Source organism: Lepisosteus oculatus, chromosome 14 (assembly GCF_040954835.1).
Source record: "Lepisosteus oculatus isolate fLepOcu1 chromosome 14, fLepOcu1.hap2, whole genome shotgun sequence".
Taxonomy (NCBI): Eukaryota; Metazoa; Chordata; class Actinopteri; order Semionotiformes; family Lepisosteidae; genus Lepisosteus; species Lepisosteus oculatus.
Genome location: NC_090709.1, coordinates 17,067,030 through 17,089,714, shown reverse-complemented (window position 1 = coordinate 17,089,714; position 22,685 = coordinate 17,067,030). Strand labels below are relative to the sequence as shown.

The 22,685-nt window shown below is 38.3% G+C and overlaps 1 protein-coding gene across 1 annotated transcript in view; it reads left to right on the top strand.

The window, feature by feature from the left end:
• Window positions 1–22,685, top strand: part of LOC138242792 (zinc finger protein 271-like) — a 781,993-nt gene that overhangs the window by 745,190 nt on the left and 14,118 nt on the right. The gene's annotated exons all lie outside the window — the stretch shown is intronic.

Here is a 22,685-nt window from a genome sequence, read left to right as displayed (position 1 = left end):
CCTCCTGCCACATTTGCGCTTAATTGTCGATTTTCTGTATAGAACACCGAATATCTTGAGGAAGCCTGTCAAGCGAAGACTGATGGATTATTGAGGTGCAAACACTGGTTCAAAATCAACACCCTCTGCTATTGCCGTTGTTTCTTTGATAGTTTCTTCAAATTCCTCATCTGACCTTCAATATCGAGGGATATTGGGCATAATACCATACAAATTGTAACTTTCTTTTGATTGCCAGTTTTATTAAAATGCCATCCCCTTTTACAGTTATTTTAGATGTTTGGCAAGACGTAATATCCCCCCTCTCACCCTCAGCTAAAATATTTTAAAAGTACAACAGCATTACATTATATCGAAAAGCACTTCAGTTAACATTTATATTCAAATTAAGGTAAATATACGAAAATATTAAAATAGACCTCCGGTGATCTGTTGTTTTTGCTTGTCAAGTTCTCGAACAATTTTGCATTGTTTTTTAAATTACTTTAGCTGAAGATGCAACGGGAGTAGAAGTGAATTCTCCCGCCACCCATTGGAACATAAATGTCCATGGGTGAATACTATCTGCTTGGAAGTTGCCGATGTCGGTAATTATTGGAAATTCCCGGTAATGTTGACTCTTTTCTCAATTGTTTACTACTGCGAATATCAAAATAGTTAAGGTTTTGAGGAAAAATATTTTTTTTGCGTTGATGATGTTTACTACAGGAGGAAGTGCGTCCCTGGGTGGGTTCAAAACACCCACCTTTGGGTTAATAGCCGAACACGCAAACCAATTGCACCAAAGAAATGCTTGCACCTTGCTTTTTTTCATTAACATGCTTTTGGTGAACAAAAAATTCACTTGCATTTCATCTTTCGTAAGCTATATGGTTAAAAAAAAGCAAGATGGGTTCCGCAAAGGAAATAAATACACGCATTAAACCAAATCAAGACCTCTGTGAGTGTCCCAAATTACATGTTCTGTAAAACAAGACAGGAAGAAAGGTACCACTGGAATTCGGATCAAGTATCTCCTCTTTATTAAACAGGTGTTTTAATCAACTTTGTCATGGCGCCGGCAGAGCGCTCTTCTTTTAAAGCAGCTTGGAGACACCGCCATGAGACATCTGCATTCGGTGTGCGTTGAGCCTACTCACCGAGCAAGTTGCCTCCTTTAATGCACTAGCAGCCCCGATACTAAGAGACAGGATGAGAAATGGCTTTTATCTGGCACTTTACATGTCCAAGGAGATCAATGTGCTTTCCGTGTACAACAGGGTGTCCTCTACACCCGCCACCGAAGCGTAGCACAGGCTTGGTGGCTTGACGTCTCCCAAGGAAAATAGTGAAATTACAGGTGGAAGAGGAAAATGACCCTCAAGAATGCAGAAAGATGGTCATCTTAAGGGCACCAAATCATGTCTGAAGGGAGTGCAATTCTAGATGAGGTGGCTGAGTGGTTAAGGTGATTAACTTTTAATATGTTGTGCTCTGCACGTGTGGGTTTGAATCCCATCCTCGTCAGTGACAATATTTTTTTTTCTTTAACGTAAATACATATTTAAAGGGGGTGTAAGTCTTACATTTGTTCTGTCACATCTGGGTGTTAGCTTAATAGATTTACAGTATTATTTATTGTGTTTTGACTCTACACTTGTGTTTCTCAGGAGACAGCAGAAATATTGATGTTTACTTGAACTTGAACTTTATTGCCATATGTAACCAGTACATGTACTGGTACAATGGAATTCTTACTTACAGAAAGTCTCACGATTGTAAAACAAGTGTAAAAACACAGTGCAAACAGTGCTTAAAGATAATATACAGACAAACAGTAGATCATGTACAAGTAAACACGTAGACATGTATATCTACATTCCCGGTGATTGGCAAATATCAAAATGGCTTAGATACTCAACTATTTACTTGTAGTTTGACTCGTGTCAAAAGTTTAAAATCTCTGCAAACATCAGGATGGCTAAAGATGTGTAAAGAAACTCAATCACATTTAGAGAAGGTAATGTTTAGATCGGTTTAATTCAAAGTGTGTTTCTGGTTGCGTTTGATCTACCAACGTTGTGTTTAACTGAAGCACACCCTGACTGAGTGTGCCATACAAACTGACACATGGTGTATTTTTTCTACATTAACAGATTTTTGACTAAAGCAAAAAAAAATATTGTCATTTTCTTGCCAGCCGGCAGTAATTCTTCTGCACTGATAAGAAAGATTAGCATTTTATCTTTCACAATGTGTGGATTTTTTTAAAAACAAGTTGTGCTAAAAACTAAATGAACACCTCCATTAAACTTAATGCAGAAGCATGTTGTGTATAATGATAAATGGTACAAAAAGACAGGAATAAAGGCACCACTTGGATTTGATCCCAGGATGTCCTGTTTACTAGGCAAGAACTTTTAACAACTAAGCCACAGCAAAGCACTACCCTTTTTTAAGTGGTTGTGTTTTCGTTTCATTTTTCCCTCTTGTACTAGAGTAGTAATGTTTCTAGATGTGCATGAACAGCAGGAACACGTGGCCCACAAGCAGTGATGGTATTAGAGGTGCCTGCAGTATGTTGGTTTGTGAGAAGCGATAAAGTAACTTGCTGAGGAAGCAGGTGTGCCTGATTTAATAGAGGCCATCGAGCAGAAAAAGTAACAGAAGAACCAACATAAATTCAACAGCGATCTTCTGCAGCTGAAAACACAGGCGAGACTTCTACAGGAAACAACCTGGGCATGACTTCACTGCACACTGCTGTTGAGAACGATTGGTGCAGTTGTGCACTGGAGCTGTGCAAGTATTTCTCTCCACACTGACTGACACTGCAGAAACACAGGATTTTGGCTGTGGATCCATTTCCTTGTGGAAGAAAGAGACAGTAAAATAGCAAGGAAAATGCAAGAGAAGAAACTGAAAGAATTGTGCCCACTGCAAAGTAGGAAGGACAGAGGTGGCCGGATACTTAAAACAGCTCAGCGGATAATTTGTAACGACATTCTTTGGTGACAATCAGCAGATAGATTCAGGTTCTGTTGTGCAGTTTGAACGTTTGTTCTCCGAAATCTGGTTCGTTATATGAGATGAACTGATATTAAATATGAATAATCATTGATATAACAATTGATGTCTGGTGAAGGAAAATAACCTTTGTTCATGATTTGGGATGTGACTGGTTACATTTCAACAGTTACAACCCCCTTTGTAAAGGGTTTGCACTCTTATGCAATCAAGGGATTGAAAGATTTTTATTATTATTATTGTTGTTCCAAAAATGTTCTATTTGTTATTTCTGATGGAGCTGTGTGCAAAGATTTAACAAGCTCAACTCCCGCCAACGATTTGCCGTGAAGAAGCAAAACATTGAAGTTTCACAGACAGAAGCAGTACGCCAGCACAACCAACATTAAAACACTATGATTTGCACTGACTTGAAAGTGATCTCAGCAGACGTTGTTCCCTGCATAACGCTAAAGGTGGCAAAGCGCATTTGGGTTGAGAGGACGCAGTAAAGCTTTTGTTTTCTGCCTTGATGTCAAGCTCACAAAGTATCTCTAAAAACTTAGCTTAGGTTCTCAAGAGACTGTCAAACAATTCCACTGATTGCTTTTCAAGTAATATTTCTTCTGCACTGATAACCAAGAATTGAATTGATTTTTTTTGCAAACTGTGAATTTCTTGAAAAACAAGTTTTCCAGAAAGGAACTAAACACATGCATTTAACAAAGTCAAGCCCTTTGTGGTTGCCCGAAATGGTGCGTTCTGTACCACAAGATAGGAAGAAAGACACTGCTGGGATTTGAACCTGGATTTGTTTGTTTGACAGACAGGCGCTTTAACCAACTAAGGCACAGTGACAGGACGGTCATTACCTTCTATAGCCACTTGGACACACCGCTCTGAGACATCTGCGTTCAGTAAGTGCTGAACCTGCTCTCAGAGCAAATTGCCTCTTTTACATAGCAGCCCTGACACTGAGAAACGAAGAGAACTGGCTTTTATCTGGTATTTTTCGTGTCCAATGCGTTTGACATCTCCCAAGGGCGACAGAGTTCTTTTGCAACACTATTTCTTCTTCTTTTTTCTTTCTGTGCGCTTTGATAAAAAAACGAGAAATCGTGCAAGGGAAAAATGTCCTTTTTTTCATAGAGAAAACGTGCACCAGGAAATGTGTTGAGAAGAAATGATTTAACATGATACGTGACCTAACTTACCGGAGCAAATGCTCACCCGTCAAGGTCTGCTTTACTACAAGAGTGAAAGATTTGATCATTTCTCGGCATTGTGGAAGAAAGCAGTCTATTTTGAATTCTAAATCAGTCAGAATTTCAGTGCGACACATAAACCCTTTGTCTGATTTAAAGAGATTATATTTTAAAACTCATAAAAATGTAGAAAACACCTGTTTCTCACTTTGAAATTTTAACTGGGCGGTGTATTACTAGTAGCAGCCCAGCACACTATGGCGCAATTCAGGTTATGTGATATACCAGAGGTTTAATAAATAACGAATCTGATTTCAAATCATAAGATTGTAGGTTCGACTTCTACCTGGCTCGTGTAAACTTTATTCAGGCTCCACAGTAATAGATGTCTATTATGTAATGAACTGCACCTGAAAGCAAACGTTGGGTCGGTTTCCTTTTTTTCCAACATGAAATAGCAAATCGTTACAAAAAGCACCAGCTAATGCCCAATAGCATTTTATTTTTAAATTACATTTACTTCAGGCTTCAGACACTTTTTAATAAAACAAAAGTGTCCTGAAACTCCCTAGCAGGTTTGCTTGTACCTGTATTAAAAGACGTTACCTGAAACTTCCAGGATTCCATTTCATTTTCTGATGTAGCTGTCTCAGAAGTCGGACGTGATGTTTAGCAGATGTGAACTGTGCCTTTTCTCTTTTGTTAGAGGGTAGTCGCTGTGTGAGCTCTATTTTGTTTAGATTATCTATGTGGTGTACACAGAGAGCTCAACTGCATGGTGTGAATTCTGTGTTCAGGACCAGCAGAACCTGAAAAGCTATTAGCTGACTTCAACGTGATTTGAACATGCAGCCTTTTGATTGGGAGTCAGACGTGCTACCGTTGCGCCACAAGGTAACAGCTGTCTATGGATTTGAATTCCCCAAAGGAGAAAAATCAGCTTCACAAAAAAAAGACTTTTTTTTTTTCCTCCTGTGAGTAGCGCCGCTCTTCTGAAGAGAGTCTCTTCTTCCCAGACCACATTTTATTTTTCCTGCGCAGCTCTTGTGCAGGTGTTGTTCTCGATAACAGATCCAGGAACACTGATTGTTTTCTATTTTTTTAATTAAGTACCCCATGGTGCAACTGTAACACGTCTGACTCTAAATCCCGAAGTTAATTTTCAAAGTCTATTGGAGTCAACTGATATTGATCAGGTTCTGATGCTGCTGAACCCACAGCTTTAATCATAAGGTCAAATTCCCCAAGCCTGCTGACCTTATATGTCAATCCCTTCTCATCAAAACTCGTATTTTCACAGGGTGCCCTTCAGAAATCGCAGTATAGAATGAAAAACTCCAGTATATGTTGTTGATTTTCCATTAAAAACAATTGAATCTCCGGAAATTTTACGGAGTGTATCACTTTCACTGAGACCGAGGAGTGTTAAGCTGTACATGAGTCTTTGTGGGTCAGTTGTTAACCCAAAGGGTGGTGTTTTGAGCCTTTCCAAGAACGCTATGAACCTTTTAATGTACACACCCTTCTCACTTCATTTCTCAATGGCCAGTCTTGTACCGCAATCAAATACAGAGCCCGTTGGGAGCAGTAGGCTCGCAAATATAGCTCACTGTGTCTATAATGAAGAAGCAGAGGTTAGTTTCTCATCTGCATGTTGCAGAGCCTTACGCAACTCATACCAACAGCTGGGCTTTGAGCCCTGCACAGGCTATTAGTTGAAAGGCCATTGTAAATGACGTGTAACAGATTTATCCAGCTGGCTTCTATGTTTCACACTAAATTGCGATCTTGAAACCAAAATAATTAGAAATTTTGAACACAACCGTTGTTTGACACTGATGTCACTCCTTTTTATTTAACCCAGATTGTGAAGACAACTCTGCCCTATCAAAGGAAAATGTTACACAAAAGTTGGAAAGCACACTCTGAACCCATCTGTATATTTGATTCCCGCGATCCGTTCAAAGCTGCTTAGTGCTTCGCAAGCAAATCATTTCAGGGAAGAAACTCAGTTTAGTGAACTACTTGTGTATTTTCATTCATTGAATTTGATCTCAAAATTACAGTTTGGATTTATTGGAAAACTTCACAAGCATTATTAGGTTAGGAATGTAAAATTGTATTTTAATATCTTGGTATATTTACCTTCATTTTAATATAGATATAACCATGAATGTTGTTAAGCAAATTGTACTTTTGTCGTAATTTTTAAAACATTTTAGCTGAGGCCGCACGGCGACTATTATACCTTGTGATACATGCAAGACATCTGTAAAAAAATATGTAATTACAATAAAATTGGCAATTAACAGAAAACCACAATTTGTATAATATTATTCCTCGATATCGATGATCAATTGAAGGATTTGAAGAAACTATCAAAGAAACAGCAGCAATAGCAGATGATTTTGGTTTTGAACCCATCTTTACACCTCAATAATCCATTTGTCCTCGAAAAAAGAAAAGACAGGCATGTTTTGAGTCTCATAATTATCCTAGATTATTCTAGATCCAAAAGAAACGTATACATTTGATTGCTTCTGTAGTATTTTGGATTTTCTTACGAAGATCTCACGAAGTATTTCCAGGATCTATACTTAGTGTTCGGTAGCGATAACACTGCTATTGATTGAGTAAAAATCTATGATGTCTTTGACAGCTTTATCTGAAGCGTGAAGTCCTCGAACCCCGCTTATGAAGTGTTGGGATTCATACCAAGAAATACTTTTTGTTTTCCCACCCAAAATGCTGCTATTGCATTACACATTATATGAACATTATCAGTTTTGGTATCTTCTGGGCACGATTTTCCAAAATTGAAACTAATTACAAAATTATTCAAGATGTACCATGTCCAAAAGTTGTAAATCATGACTAATATTAATATCAACTGAAATTACAACAGAAAAAAAAGATTTAACCAAAATATTCATAAGGCTATGCAAGCTAAAAAGTAGAACAATTAATTTCATGTAATTTTTATTTTTTATTTTTTTAGAAATGGGCTCACACACCTGAAGACACTAACGTTTCTCTCCGTTAGAGTGTGTGAATAACAGTTATCCCAAAATATTTGTAATTGTGATTTTGTTAAAATGCAATATATCGTCTATCAGCAGTAAGAAATAATTAAGAAAGTAAGAAATTATTTTATTTAATAAACTGTAAGACGTTAAGAGAGTTTACAGTTTACATCCTTTGCTTTGTCTTTTAACTTAATTTAACTTCAAATATACCGCCACAGCATTTAGTTGTGTTAACTACCAAATTATTTGAACTAATTTAACGTCATATTCAGGAAATTCAGAAGAAAGTCTTCAGACTTGTCGTGGCTGTTGAAGAAGCCACCTGTTGAATCTCACCCGGGATTTCTTGAGAGAACATTCAGTGAGCGAATCCTCCCTCTGGACTCCGCACTGAGCTGAAAGCTGCACAAACTCCTCACTGCGTGTCCTGTACTGTTACAAGTGCTCTCTTGTAGATGTGGAGCACAGTGACAAGAACCACTTGAACTTTTTCCATGAAGGAAGGAAGTGAAGGAATATTCAAAAGATCATGAAAAGTATGGATCGTATAAAATATCCATGGTACAACTTGAGAAAAAACTGAAGGAAGGACTCAAACAACGACTTTTGATGATTACAAGAGATTCAAGAAACACAACCGTCCGCTCACGGGCTTGGATCCTGAACACTTAAGTTAAAAGACAAAACGAAGGATACGAACTGTAAACTTACTGCTGATAGACGATTAATTGCATTTTAACAAAATCACAATTACAAACATTTTGGGTTAAACTGTTATTCACATACTCTAACGGAGAGAAACGTTAGTGTCTTCAGGTGTGTGAGCCCATCAGTGGAGCCCAAGCCCACCTCCACAAACATTCACACACAAAGACAGATATACACCTACACACTCACATACATTTATACTCGCACACACTCACAGACACAACACACATTTATACAAACAATCAGACACTCACACACTCACAAACATGCACAGACACACACATACACTGTAGACACTATATACACACATAGACCCCGCATACACTCATACACTATAACTAACACTAATGCAGATACTGCTAATATTGCAACAGTAACACTATCACCAAAACATACACAATCATTGTTACTAACACTGACACAAACTACTACTAGACTAATAATACAGAGTGTTAATACTCTGACACGAACAGTATAATTATCACTAATATTAACATGAATACTAGCATTAATGCTAAAATCAGTAACACTATCATCATTAATACTCACATAGACACTACACACACTGACAGACATACCCACACATACACTTACAAATATAGAACTACACACTGATAGACACCAAACACTCACAGACACACACCATACACACACTATGACAGGCATGCATTCACAGAAACAAAGAGACACTACACATACTCACAGACACACTTGTAGACACCACACACTCAGAGACCCCACATGCTTACACACTAACAAACACCACACACTTACAGACACACATGCACAGACACCACATACACAGGTATCTACAGATACACGATAACTAACATTAACACAAATAACTCCTCATATTACAACAGTAACACTATCACTAAGACACACACTATCATTATCAATAACATTGACACAAACTACTTATAATAACAGTAAAGCTATCATTAAAACAAACACTACTACTACTGTTAATACTCTAACAATAACACTGTTGTAAGGTATTATATTATATATAATTACATTATGGAATAGGATGGGGACAGGCCCTCAGAACTGGGCAAAAGAATTTTTGAACACTTTCGCTTACTTAACTTTACTTTACTTAACTTAACTTAAGTAAGTTACTTAACTTAGTAACTCTATAATTATAATTAATATTAACATGAATATGAACATTAAAACTAAAACTATCAGTATCGCTATCATCATTAATACTCACATAAACACTAGCATGAAAACTACCAGTTGTACTCTCTAATATTGACATGAATACACTTGTATTACACTTGTAATACAAACATTGTATTAGAATTTGTTGCTACCCGTGACGTCACATCGCTCTTTGTGACGAAGGCGAGACACCTAGACACGCACAGTGACATGCCGCCTGTCGCCGTGGTTACCATACTTATGATTTATAAACACAGGAAAAAATGCATTTAAACTGATACTTACATACATTTATCAACTTGGAATATAATTTTCTAAGCTCTAGGATACAGTAACCTAAATAATAATATGAATAATCATTGTTTAATTTCAGATTGAACATTATTAACATTAAATGCACTATGGTAACTGATTGATACAGTCTTTATTGACTGTTTTCTAGATATTTAAAACAGGGTCAAGAACGGGAAAAGAATCAGTACTCACCAATCGGTGAAGTTAATCGTTTATTCTACGGTTCTTCAGTTGAATTAATTGGTTGTCGATAGATAAGTGATCAATAACTCTCCTCCGTGTGATCCGCGCGCCTCCCGCGGTTTTGCGCACTGATTCCGGGGCTCTGGCTGGTGTCTGTGACGTCACAGCGCTCTTTCTGACAGAGCAGAGCGCGTCTCCGCTGGAGAAGACTCCTGTCCGGAGCCCGGGGGGCTTTTCTTACAGATATAACATCTCCAAAACACACCGGGCTGTGAAGAGAAGCGATTCATAACAGTTGGAGAAGGAGAGCAACAAACCTAGAAATTAAATTCATTAAACAGAAAAAATATATAGTTTACTTCACAGATTAATGCGTTATAAAGCGTACCCGTGTGGAGTAGCAGAGAGTAGTAGAGAGTAGCAGTAGAGAACGAGCACGAGTCCCTGTAATAAGCGCTTTTAAGGGTTTTACACGAATCTTCGGAGTATAGAAGCCAGGAGGATCAGACTCCTGATTCTAGAGGTTAAAATGTGTATCCTGGTTTTATTTCCACCCAGCTCTCAGTTCCATAGGTGGTCTGATAATTTAAATTAACTGTTACAAGTTAAAAATGCCAGTGATTTTTTCTCCTTTTAACGAAAAGTGCAGAAAAACAACAGCAGTGCATTTCCGTCGGCTTGATTTTGCTTAATACAAGTATTCACTCCCTTTTCTGGAAATTACAGCCTGCGAAAGATGAAATCAAGTTCTTGGTTTTTCTTGGTCAGTGCAGAAGAAATACTGCCAACTGGCAGGAAAATGGCAGTATTTTATTTCCTTTTGCTACAAAGATGTGAAATGTGAAACGCAAAGGGAACGTGTCCCTGTGCAGCTGTTAAGCAAAGGGCTGGTGGTTGAAACCCACTCAGGGATATGCTTCAGATTGTTCTGATGTAAACAATCTCTGCTAGAAACTGACTTGAAGGGATTTCTTAACAAACTCTCTTGACTTTTGCAGGAAATCTTCGTGGTTTACTCGTGTGGAACTACAACAAGTAAACAATTAAGTACCTAAGTCAATGTCCAAGAAAACTATTTTCACGTCTGGAATTTTATCTTCAACTGGCTGTCGGGAGAATTCATTTATACACCCGTTGTATCCTTAGCAAAAATATTTCAAAATTAGAACACAGATTTGTTGGAGAACTTGACAATCCTTGACAATCATTATTAAATGAGCATTATACAAATGTGCGTTGATATTTTCTTATATGTGCCTTAACTGTAATATATACCGTATAAACATAATTGCTCCGATATTAATGTTCATTTGAAGGATTTGAGGAAACTATCAAGGATCTCAGAACAAGATACACTTGGGCATCTGCTATTGGTAAAGATTAAAGAATACCCTAAGTTTGAAGCTTGCACACACGAGAGAAAAAATAGTTTCAAAGCACTTCATTAAAGTGACAGTGCGCTTATCAATCGTGCGTAAACCGTGTATAGCAGAGGATGGTTTCGATCCATCGACCTCTGGGTTATGGGCCCAGCACGCTTCCGCTGCGCCACTCTGCTACATGAAGCTATTCAACACAACTACTTTTACACCTGAGATGAAAAGTTTCAACGGTAAACGCAGACGTCACTTTGAGCACTTGGTGTTTTGTAGTACGAATCTTCACACGCTGCTCTACATGGGTGCGTCTTCAAGATCGTTGAGAACCAAACCTTCTGCTTTCCGAGGCAACTGATTCTTTCGTCGTTAATTCTCAAATCTTCAATGAGAATCAGTGAAACGAAAACCAAACACATCTACACACTCGCGTCCTAACGTGAAAGAAAAATGATGGAAGCAATTGGGAAATAACAAGAGTAGTCTGAACAGGTTCAGCCTATCAACTGCTCTACAAAGTGATCGCTACCTCCACACCCAGTTTATAACGCTAAAAATAATGCAGGAAGCACAGTAAAGTTCTAAAACCAGCGGTTGAAAAGCGTCTAGATACATAAGATGACAAATTCTCATAAGTAAAATCTTTTGCTTTAAAATATTGTCATCCATATATTTTCGTTTTTCTCTTTTTTATATAACACGCTTTCGAGAAATAGACTGTGATGTAATGAAGGCTGCATTAGAAAATGTTTATCTAAATTAAAATCGGGTTTATGACTTTTGAGTTATTCAGCTTTCTAAGCGCTTGGGTCTCGATTCAGATATTGCAATGAAAGCAACAGGGGAGTAAGTTTTCCTTTTCTAAATCAAAGGTGATCTGTTCACAAAGACGTATAAAAACTTCAGGGTTTACTTTTTGAAGACCGCAAATTGTCGAAACACTGTTGCTTCATAAGCTAATAAGTAACGTTTCTGAGCACGCATTGTATTACTAATGCTGTTATTAATTAAAAAAAAACTTAAATTTTTTTTAAGTGTGTTTGGAGTCTCTGACACTGCCCTCAAATGGTTTAAGTCTTACCTCACTGATCGCTGTCACTTTGTCTCTCTCAATGGGTACAGGTCTGAAATCAGTCTTGTCAAGTCTGGTGTCCCCCAGGGCTCAATACTGGGCCCCTTGCTCTTCAGCATTTACATGTTCCCACTTGGTCAGCTTTTAAGATCACATGGCCTCAGCTTTCATTTTTACGCTGACGATACTCAAATATACATCCATACCAAACCCGACACTGACGTGGCTGTCTCTATCCTATCTAATTGCATCTCTGACATAAAAATTTGGATGACTCAAAACTTCCTTCATCTTAACTGTGACAAGACTGAAGTCATGCTTATTGGTACCCCCCATCAACTTCGTAAAGCCAGTCCTGTAACCCTGTCTGTAGATGGCTCTGTACTTGAGCTTCAATCAAAATTGAAAAACCTTGGGGTTATATTCGATTCTGGCTTAACATTCGACCCACATGTACAGCATACTGTCAAAACATCTTTTTTTCACCTTAGAAATATCGCAAGACTACGCCCTATGCTATCATTAACTGTGGCTGAAAAGCTGATCAACATATTTGTATTCTCTCGAATTGACTACTGCAATGCTCTGCTCCCTGGTGTATCTAAATCTACTCTGAACAAGCTGCAGTATGTCCAAAATTCAGCAGCCAGAATCCTGACCAGGTCTAGTACAAGTGTTCACATTACTCCTATCCTGGAGTCCTTGCACTGGCTTCCGGTCAAATTCCGCGTAGACTTTAAAATCCTCATGCTCACCTACAAGGCTATACATGGCTTGGCACCTCAATACCTGTCTGAACTTTTATCGCCCTACTCCCCACCTCGCAACCTCCGCTCTTCAAATTCTGCCCTCCTTACTGTCCCCCAAGCCCGTCTACATTGTATGGGCGACAGGGCCTTCTCCTGCTATGCCCCCAAGCTCTGGAACTCTTTACCCAAGGATATTAGAGAGTCACCTTCTCTAAACTCCTTCAAATCCAGACTCAAAACTTTCTTCTTCAGTAAAGCCTTTACTTAACTGGTTCCATTCTTCACCCCTCTGCTCTTCTTAATACCATCTTCCACGGTCTCCTCTATTGTTATTGTTGTATTGTTGTAATTATAATTGTGTCCTGTCTTGTGAAATTTTCTTATTTATTGTTGTAGTCTTCTTATTTATTGTTATTGTCATCCTGTAAAGCGCTTTGAGAAGCCACCTTTAAAGGCGCTATATAAAATAAAGTTTATTATTATTATTATTATTAAATTCATATAATGGAACTTGGACGGCTCAAAGTAGTCTATTCCTTGTACAACTTTACTGGCCCGCTGAGTAGAGTTTAAAGCAACGGCAGCAGAAGTAGCAGTAATAGCAACAGCGTGGTTAGAGTGTCACAATAGACTCTATGAAAGAATTGCGGCTTCAGATCGTTTTGTTCTGTTGAAGCTACCTACAGGCTCTGAACTGTTGACATTGGCTGTGATCTTTTTTCAGGTTTCATGAAATTCTTCACATATTTGAAATATTTCATTCGGGTTCGCCCAATACACGGTGCAAACCGTACCTGCAGCAGAATGCTGTGGCACATGAAGTCGTTTTGTTTATCGTTGTAAGGATTGCGGAGCGTACCACAAATCGAGCAAGCGAAAAGAAAATTAAACAGGAGTCACTTTTTGGATTGCTAATCCATTGTGCTCTGCTCGTCTAGGTTCAAATCCCGTTCTTGGCATGGTAAAGGCGTAAGACGAACATGGTATCACAGGCTGACAGCAGGAACACGTGGCCACAAGCTGCAGTACATTGGTTTGGGGGCAGCAATAACTTTCCTGTGGAGACAGGTGCGTCGGTATTAATACAGCTCTTTCGAGTGGAAAGAGTTACAAGAACTGACTTAAACTTACCAGTTATGTTCAATAGCTAAAAACACAAAACCAACCTCTTCAGTGGTTGAATCTAAATTACAGAAGCCAATGCTGCCATCAAGGAAAAAATAAAAAAAAATCCTGAGTTATGTAGTTTTAAGACTAAATATCTGACTTCAGTTTGAAGCGGTACAATGGATTCCAAGGCACATTGGTTCTTGATTCAGAGATATATGAGTGTGCTACTGGTTAAAACTGTGTTTACATGAGCTACAAACGGTAACATTTTCATTGCGAGAAGAAAGTCAGTCCGTGCGCATTTCTCAGCGTGCACATTGTCAGGAACAACAAACCCACAGTGCCAGCAAACCTATCGATAGCCTGTAGGTACTGCCATTGCAAATGTAACAGGTTGTTCATACACACATATGATATCGTTGCTATCTCTCAATTAGGAGATAATTTGGTATTTCTTAATTAAGAGAACTCAGGATTTTTTTCCCTTAGTGGCAACAATGCACTTCCACAATAAATCATAGCCTCTGCTTTTAAAATAGCTACACCAGGCACTCGGACACAGATAAACCCAGAGATTTAAAATTCAGGAATATGATTGGTCAATTGTTTACAGTTGGGTTTTTTTACGTTTCGTATTTAGCGATTTGTGTATCAATCTTTTAACAATTCATTAAAATGCTAACAATATGTAAAATAAAAACAACAGCACTTCCACATTAACGTGTCCTACACTGATCAGACTAATTGAAATGGGCTGATTCAGAGCCTGTGCAGTTTGTGCTAATTACAACAACGCCACTAATGAACCCTCAGCACCGTACTGAGCACAAGTTCAGCTGTTCTCCAGCTTTGTTACGCATGGTTTTTCATTGCAATTTAGTTCAGAGCGGGAGCTGATCTCCAGACAGAACAGTGTTAAGTTGTCTGCAGCCTTTCGAATTTCGTCAACTTACCCAAAGTGTTTTCTATAGCTTTCAGGTGCAGCTCATTTATATAAAGGAATGTAAATGGTATAAACGCAACACGAGCCAAATAGGAGTCGAACCTATAATCCTCTGACGCGTTATTCATTACGCAACTGGCCCTGATATTGTGGTGCTCAAAAAACACGTTTTCTACAATTTTGTCTGTTTAAAAATATCTCTAAAAAAGACAAAGGGTTTGTGTGTCGCCCTAAAATTCCGCTTCATTTCAAATGCAAATAAAAACCGTTTTCTTCCAAGAAATCATAAATTTGTCCCATCCTTCATACTATACTTCTCTCTTGTATTAGTAAAGCATGTTGATTTAAACTCAACAATACATTAAAGGTTTCATCTATACACTTACACATAAGTATACAAATAAGTACTCGGAAGAAGCCGCAGCTCAGGTGTTAGAGAGATTTGAAATTGGAACGGTGGATTTAGAGTCCAGAGTGCAAACCGACAGCTGACACAGGTCTTTTATAGAACCGTTTTGATTTCCTCTACTTTGTCCCCTTGACGTCATTGTCCTGCTCCCAGCCGAGCCCGACACACGGAACCATCTGGTTTCTGTCGGTGGGCGCTCACCCTGCGGTCCATGTGTGTCCTCATGCCCCAGTATTATGATGGGGACACTAAACTGTAAACAGGTGCCGTCCGTCGGCTGAGAAGTAAAACCGAGGTCCTGACTCTCTGTGTTCATTCAGGAGGATGCTGTACGTTGGTTATGGTGGAGGAGATTCCCCTTACCTGTAAAGCACATTGAGTGCAGTGTCCAGAAAAACGCTATATAAGTGTAAGCAATAATAATTATTATTATGTAAAATGCAATAAAAATTATATCAAATGTCAAATATCAAAATGTGATTCAAAATCGATTAATGTAAAAACTGATAAAGCTAATGCTTTTTCAGGGCTATATCTACTTTTTATTTTTTTTAAAGAGAAGTCTGTCGCGATTGTGAAAGTTAGAGAAGATGTACAGTACCAGCAGGTGCCTTCACATCTCCAGCTTCAGTCTCGCCTGTAGCTGCGAGAAGGTTAAAAGCACACAAGTGATCCGTCTTTAGTCAAAGTAATTGCTGGAGCAGTAGGACGCAGAGCACCATCCAGCAGCTGCAGACAGTGTTCGGCGAAGAGCTGATTCTGTTTTCAGCACAGGGAGTGAGAATGAGCTCAGTAGGTTCCCAGCAGAATCCATCCTGGTTTGGTTACTGTGCGCCTGAGGCTCTTTGGATCACAATGTGAAAAAAAAAAACAATTGCTCACATCGTGTGACTTCCACGAGAAGAAGGGAAGATATCACTTTAGAAAATCAGAACTGAATATTTGGATCCGGGGCCTCAATTTGATCAAATTATTTAAATAATAATTATTAAAATAACAGATTGTGTTTCTGCAACATTTCGTGCACAGTATGCCATTTTTATCTCAAAATAAAACAACAGTCACAACGAGAACTTTATACGCAGTCTGGGGTATATTCCCCTTTTATATTTTTGCCACTTTATATCGAACCTGTTATACTCCCAAAAGTGAACAGTAGCTTCTACTTAATAAAAATGTACAATTTACCGCTGGTATAAACAGATGTGTGCCGTGTTTGCCTTTGTAAGGATTTGTTTAAAAAATAAGTTAGCAATACGATAAAAACACAGAAAGCACAAACTTTATAATACAACGATACAAAATAAATACCAAATCATAAAGCCAATTAAGTACCTATCCTTTGAAAACAGAGAACACCTTTATATCTACCAAAAACTTGACATTTGTACTGTATGTTTTTTTTTTAATTACAAAGCAAACAGAGTATTCCCTTAATTCAAAGATTAGATATTGGCCAAAACAAGACAATCAGACGTGAGCTGAATTCGGAACAGGAGCCTCTGCTTCAGCGTTTATTAAGCTTTTGATCAATGTCTGAGTGAAACAGATTTGCTATTTTAACTATTTAATTAAAGAACACAAAAAGCACCTTCCTGCGAGCTGGAAGCGAACCAGAGACCTAAGGATTCCCCACTAATTTCACCACAATCCTCCACATTACCAACCGAGCTATCGAAGGGATGACAGATGATGCTCTCTGGCACGTACTGCCGAATGAAGTGAAATGTTCCGGGTAAATTAAATTCCAGATCGACATCAAGTTTCCAATTCGTTTCCTTAGTCTTGTTTACCTTGAACTTAAGCCAAGAACCAGGATTCTACTGTATAAACTTCCAGGGATATTACAAAATGTTTGATAGGGCATCAATCATTCCAGGTGGAAATTGACTCCTTTTTTTTCTCGAGGGATCATATTAAACTTTTCATTAGGATGGAGAGGAGGATCACCATGAGACACAAAACAGTTTATTTCTGTCTTTATTAGAAAGTAGCGTTTTTGCTACATTACTAATATTTTCGTGGAAATATAGAAATGATCGATATCGAAATGTGGGTTTCAGTTAAATATTAGCGTGTTCATGTAATTAGTTTGTTTGTCATTACTATATATTTATATTGCCATGTTACAAGAATTTGTAACTGAAGTTTACTAGTTGTGTTTTTAATGATGATTAGCCATTTGTTTATTACAATATTGTATATAATGTATAATTTGAACTACATATTTTTAAGGTGTGAATAATTGTATATTTTCAGAATACATTTCTAAAACAAATCATTGGCTTTATTTACTAGTTTCTACACCTATAAAATCTATCTTTGATGTATAACAGACCTTTAACGATAGTCCTCTCAATTTATCCGTATAATAGAACTCCAACCATTTATGTATAATGAACATATAATCATAGACGTCTAATTGACGTATAACGATATTCATATATTAGAATTTCATTCTAGACCAGTTACGGAGCCCATTTATACGTATAAGGTGTGCGTTTAATTGATGTATATTCTACATATTTCGCCCACTGGGATGTGCCGATTTTAATTTAGCAAACCTAGATACACATTTTCTAATACAGCCTTATTTACAAGACAGTTTATTTCTCGAAAGCGTGTTATGTAAAAAAGAGAAAAACGAAAATATATGGATGACAATCTTTCAAAGCTGAAGATTTTGCTTTTAAAAAAAAAGACGTTTTAGGTATGCAGATGCATTTGCTGGTTTTAGAACTTTGCTGTGCTTCCTGAATCATTTTCAGTGATATAAACTGGGTGTAGAGGGAGCGATCACTTCTTAGAGCAGTTGATTAGCTGGAGCTGTTCAGACTGCTCTTGTTATTTCTTAAATGCTTCCATCATTTTTCTTTCAAGCTAGGACGTGAGTGTGTATATGTGTTTGGTTTTCGTTTCACTGATTCTCATTGAAGATTTGGGAAATAACGACGAAAGATTCAGTTGCCTTGGAAAGCAGAAGGTTTGGTTCTCAACGATCTTGAAGACACGCCCATGTAGAGCAGCGTGTGATGATTTGTACTATAAAAGACCAAGTGCTCAAAGTGACGTCTGCGTTTACCGTTTAAACTTTCATCTCCGGCGCACTTTTAGAAAGCAAAGATCGAGTAGTTGTGTTGAATCACTATACGACAGCTGTCAGCAGAGTGGCGCAGCGGAAGCGTGCTGGGCCCATAACCCAGAGGTCAATGGATTGAAACCATCCTCTGCTATGTGTATCTTATGCACGATTGATAAGCACACCATCCGTTTAATGAAGTGCGTTAAAACTGATTTTTCTCTCGTGTGTCTGCAAGCTTCACACTTACGGTGCTCTTTAATCTTTAATAGCAGATGCCCAAATAGCAGATGCCTAAATGTATCTTTGGTTGTTCTGCGATCCTTGATAGTTTCCTCAAATCCTTCAAGTTAACATCCATATCAAAGCAATTGTGTTTATATATATTACAATTAAGGTACATATTAAAAATATAAACGCACATTTGTATAATGCTCATTTGATAATGATTGTCAAAGATTGTCCAGTTCTCCAACAAATCTGTTTTCTAATTTTAAAATATTTTTGCTAAGGATACAACGGGTGTCCAGTATAAATGAATTCTCCCGACAGCCAGTTGAGGCTACAATTCCACACGTGAAAATGGTTTTCTTGGACATTGACTTAGGTACTTAATTGTTTACTTGTTGTAGTTCCACACGAGTAAACCACGAAGATTTCCTGCAAAATTCAAGAGAGTTTGCAAAGAAATCCCTTCAAGTCAGTTTTTAGCAGAGATTGTTTACATCAGAACAATCTGAAGCGCATCCCTGAGTGGGTTTGAACCACCAGCCCTTTGTTTAACAGCTGCACAGGGACACATTCCCTTTGCTTTTCACATTTCACATGTTTGTAGTTAAAGGAAATAAAATACTGCCATTTTCCTGCCAGTTGGCAGTATTTTTTCTGCACTGACCAAGAAAAAACAAGAACTTTATTTCATCTTTCGCAGGCTGTAATTTCCAGAAAAGGGAGTGAATACTTATATTAAGCTAAATCAAGCCGACGGAGATGCACTACCATTGTTTTTCTGCACTTTTCGTTAAAAGGAGAAAACATTTTCTTGCAATATTTCTTCTGTCCTGATAAGCAAGATTTGTATTTTATCTTTCAAAAGTTATATGAATTTATTGAAGTTCAGAAACAGCTTGTTCCAGAAAGGAAATTAGCAGTTGCTTCAAAGTAAATCAAGACATATGTCTCTCTCGCTGCGTGTGCTTTTATCTGTCCATCTCTCTCTCCTCTTCTCTCACTCTGGCAGTCTGTGCAGAGTATCTGACTGGGATGTAACATCGTTTGGCAAAGAAGAAAAATTTTCAGAGGCAGAATAAAAAATTATTATTCTCTTCTCAGTCAGATTCACAGCTTAGACTCACATTCAGACAGAAGCTCAACTCCATACTTCTCTCTATCCTCACAATCCAGAACCAGAGGACATTCAGACAATCAGTGCTGCTACATGAATAATATCAGACAGAACAGCCTGGACTCAGGTCACATCTCCCCATTTTCTCCTTCCTCACAGCCTCTTAGAAACACAGAAGAGCTCCTGGTACTCCTCTCTGTGAACAGAGCTCAGGGGTCACTGACCTGGCAGCTGTGGGCTCTGCTCCAGGTCAAGAAGCTTCTATTAACCCTTTCCAGGACTTCCAGCCCTTCCAGTATTACTTTCTTTACTGTATGTCAGCTTCCAAACATGTTTTTTAAGTGCTTTATAACACAAGTGAGTGTGGAATTATCTTAGTATTTATTTTACAAACACCAGTATTAACACTTTGATCAGTATATTTATTATTAGTAGCCAATGGTCCGATGGTCGTGACCACAATAGTGACTAGTTGACCTGTCTCTAGCTCTGAACAGAGGTACTCAGATCACACAGAAGACCTGTCTGTGTGTGATTCCACACCAGACCTGGGATTCAGCTGCTCTCACAAGTGTCTCTCAGAGTCTTATAAATTTACAATTTAGATTAAGTCTGGTAACAGTTATACAGTTAATTTAAATCATCAGACCACTAATGGAACTGAGAGCTGGGTGGAAATAAAACCAGGATACACATTTTAACCTCCAGGATCAGGAGTCTGATCCTCCTGGCTTCTTTACTCTGAAGATTCGTGTAAAACTCTTAAAAAACGCTTATTTCAGGGACTCGTGCTCGTCCTCTACTGCTCCACATGGGTACGCTTTGTAACGCAATAATCTGCGATGTAAACTTTTTTTTTTCTGTTTAATGAATTTTATTCCTAGGTTCGTCGCTCTCCTTCTCCAACTGTGATGATTCGCTTCTCTTCACAGTCCTGTGTGTTTTTTTTTTTTTAGATGTTATATTTGTATGAAAAGCCCCCCGGGCTCCGGACAGGAGTCTCCTCCAGCTCTGCTCTGTCAGAAAGAGCGCTGTGACGTCACAGACACCAGCCAGAGCGTCGGGATCAGAGAGCGAGACCGCGGGAGACGCGCGGAGGGAACGGAGGAGAATTATCGATCACTTATGTATCGACAACCAATTTATTCAACTGAAGGACCATAGAATAATCGATTAACTTCACTGATTGGTGAGTACTGATTCTTTTCTTGACCTTGTTTAAATATCTAGAAAACAGTCAATAAAGACTGTATCGATCAATTACCATAGTGCGTTTAGTGTTAATAATGTTCAATCCAAAATTAAACAATGATTATTCATATTATTATTTAGGTAACTCTATCCTAGAGCTAGAAAATTATATTCCAAGTTGATAAATGTATGTAAGTAACAGTTTAAATGCATTTTTTCCAGTGTTTATAAATAACAAGTATGGTAACCACGGCAACAGCCGGCAGGTCACTGTATGTGTCTAGGTGTCTCGCATTCGTCACAGAGAGCGTATGTGACGTCACGGGCAGCAACTAATACTACTACTAGTGTATTCATTTTAACATTAGTGAGAGTACAACTGGTAGTTTTAATGGTAGTGTCATGTGAGCATTAATAACAACGCGCTACTGACAGTTTCAGTTTTAATGTTCATATTAATGTTAATATTAATTATAATTATAGTGTTACTGTTAAAGTATTAAGAGTAGTAGTGTCCACTGGTGTGTCTGACAGAAGTGACCCATCAACAGGTGTTGAGGTCCAGAGCTGCTTGCTAATAAAAACACTTTCAAGAGTCCAGACCGACATCCAGAGAGCTGTGAGTCTTCTGTTTTTATCACTATTACTAGTAATGACAGCAGAAATTCCCACGTCAATCATTATTAACCAAAACAGCCATCAGAAAATATCGCATTTGCAATGATGTCACTCCTCTTCTTTATGAATTTTCTTTAATGACAGGACGTTTCTGTGTCTGAGTGCCTGCTGCCAATAGTGTGACAAGCCATTTCTCTCCAATATTTTCCGGTGTGGAAATTTATCACATATAAAACATTGCTCTCATTATGAATACCTGCAAAGTCACAGTGAAACTGCTATTGTGAATTAACTTTTTATTGGTGGAAAATGTTCAGAAGGCTTAATGGCTCCAGGGGAGGCTTGAACTCACAACCTCAGCTAGACTCAACCGTACACAGCTAAGCAAGTACTACACACTGATCGATTGCACCACTTGACCTCTGCAAGTCAGGCTCCTACTCAGATTGTAAAACTGGCACAAACACAGGGTGAAACGGGGTTTCGGATGTGGATACATCTCCACATGGGGGAAAGGGACAGTAAAATAATAAGGAAAATACAAGAGAAGAAACTGAAATAATTGTGTTCACTGAAAAGTAGGAAGAGGAGATCGGACAAGCAAAATAGCTTTGTGGACAATGTGAAGCAATATTGTTTTGTGTCAAATGCACACATATTTCTCTTCATGTGCCTTAAGCTGTGCAATTTGTATGGTCATTGAATGAGATTGATTTCTTCACAAGCCGGTCAATTGCCAGTGGAGGGCTAGCCAGCGCATGCCTTCATGAAGACTCTCGTTAAGATGATCACACCTTTCATTTTCAAGTCGCTTCCTTTGCATACAATAGGAGCACTGACACTAAGAGAAAGGATGAGAAATGGCTTTTATCAAGCGATTGCAGCGTTTGTTTGCCTGAGGATCCTTGTGTGCTGAACTGGCTCCTGCAGAAGTGCAAAGCAGTACCACAGAAGGTTTGTGTCACTCAAGACTGTAACAGAACAGAACTTTCATAATTTCTAACTACGAACATGATTTAAAATGCGACACTTATCATTCAACTAGAGCTCAAAATATCACAAGGATCCTCAAGAGCACAGCAAAGACTGTATTAAAAGATACTTGTATGAGATACATGAGAATCCAGGCTTTTTTTATCGATGCTTTCTTTTCCGTATACCAGATTTTATGGAACCACTTCAGAAGGGTGTCAGCCAGTCAGATTCCAGGAATCGGTACTTTAAA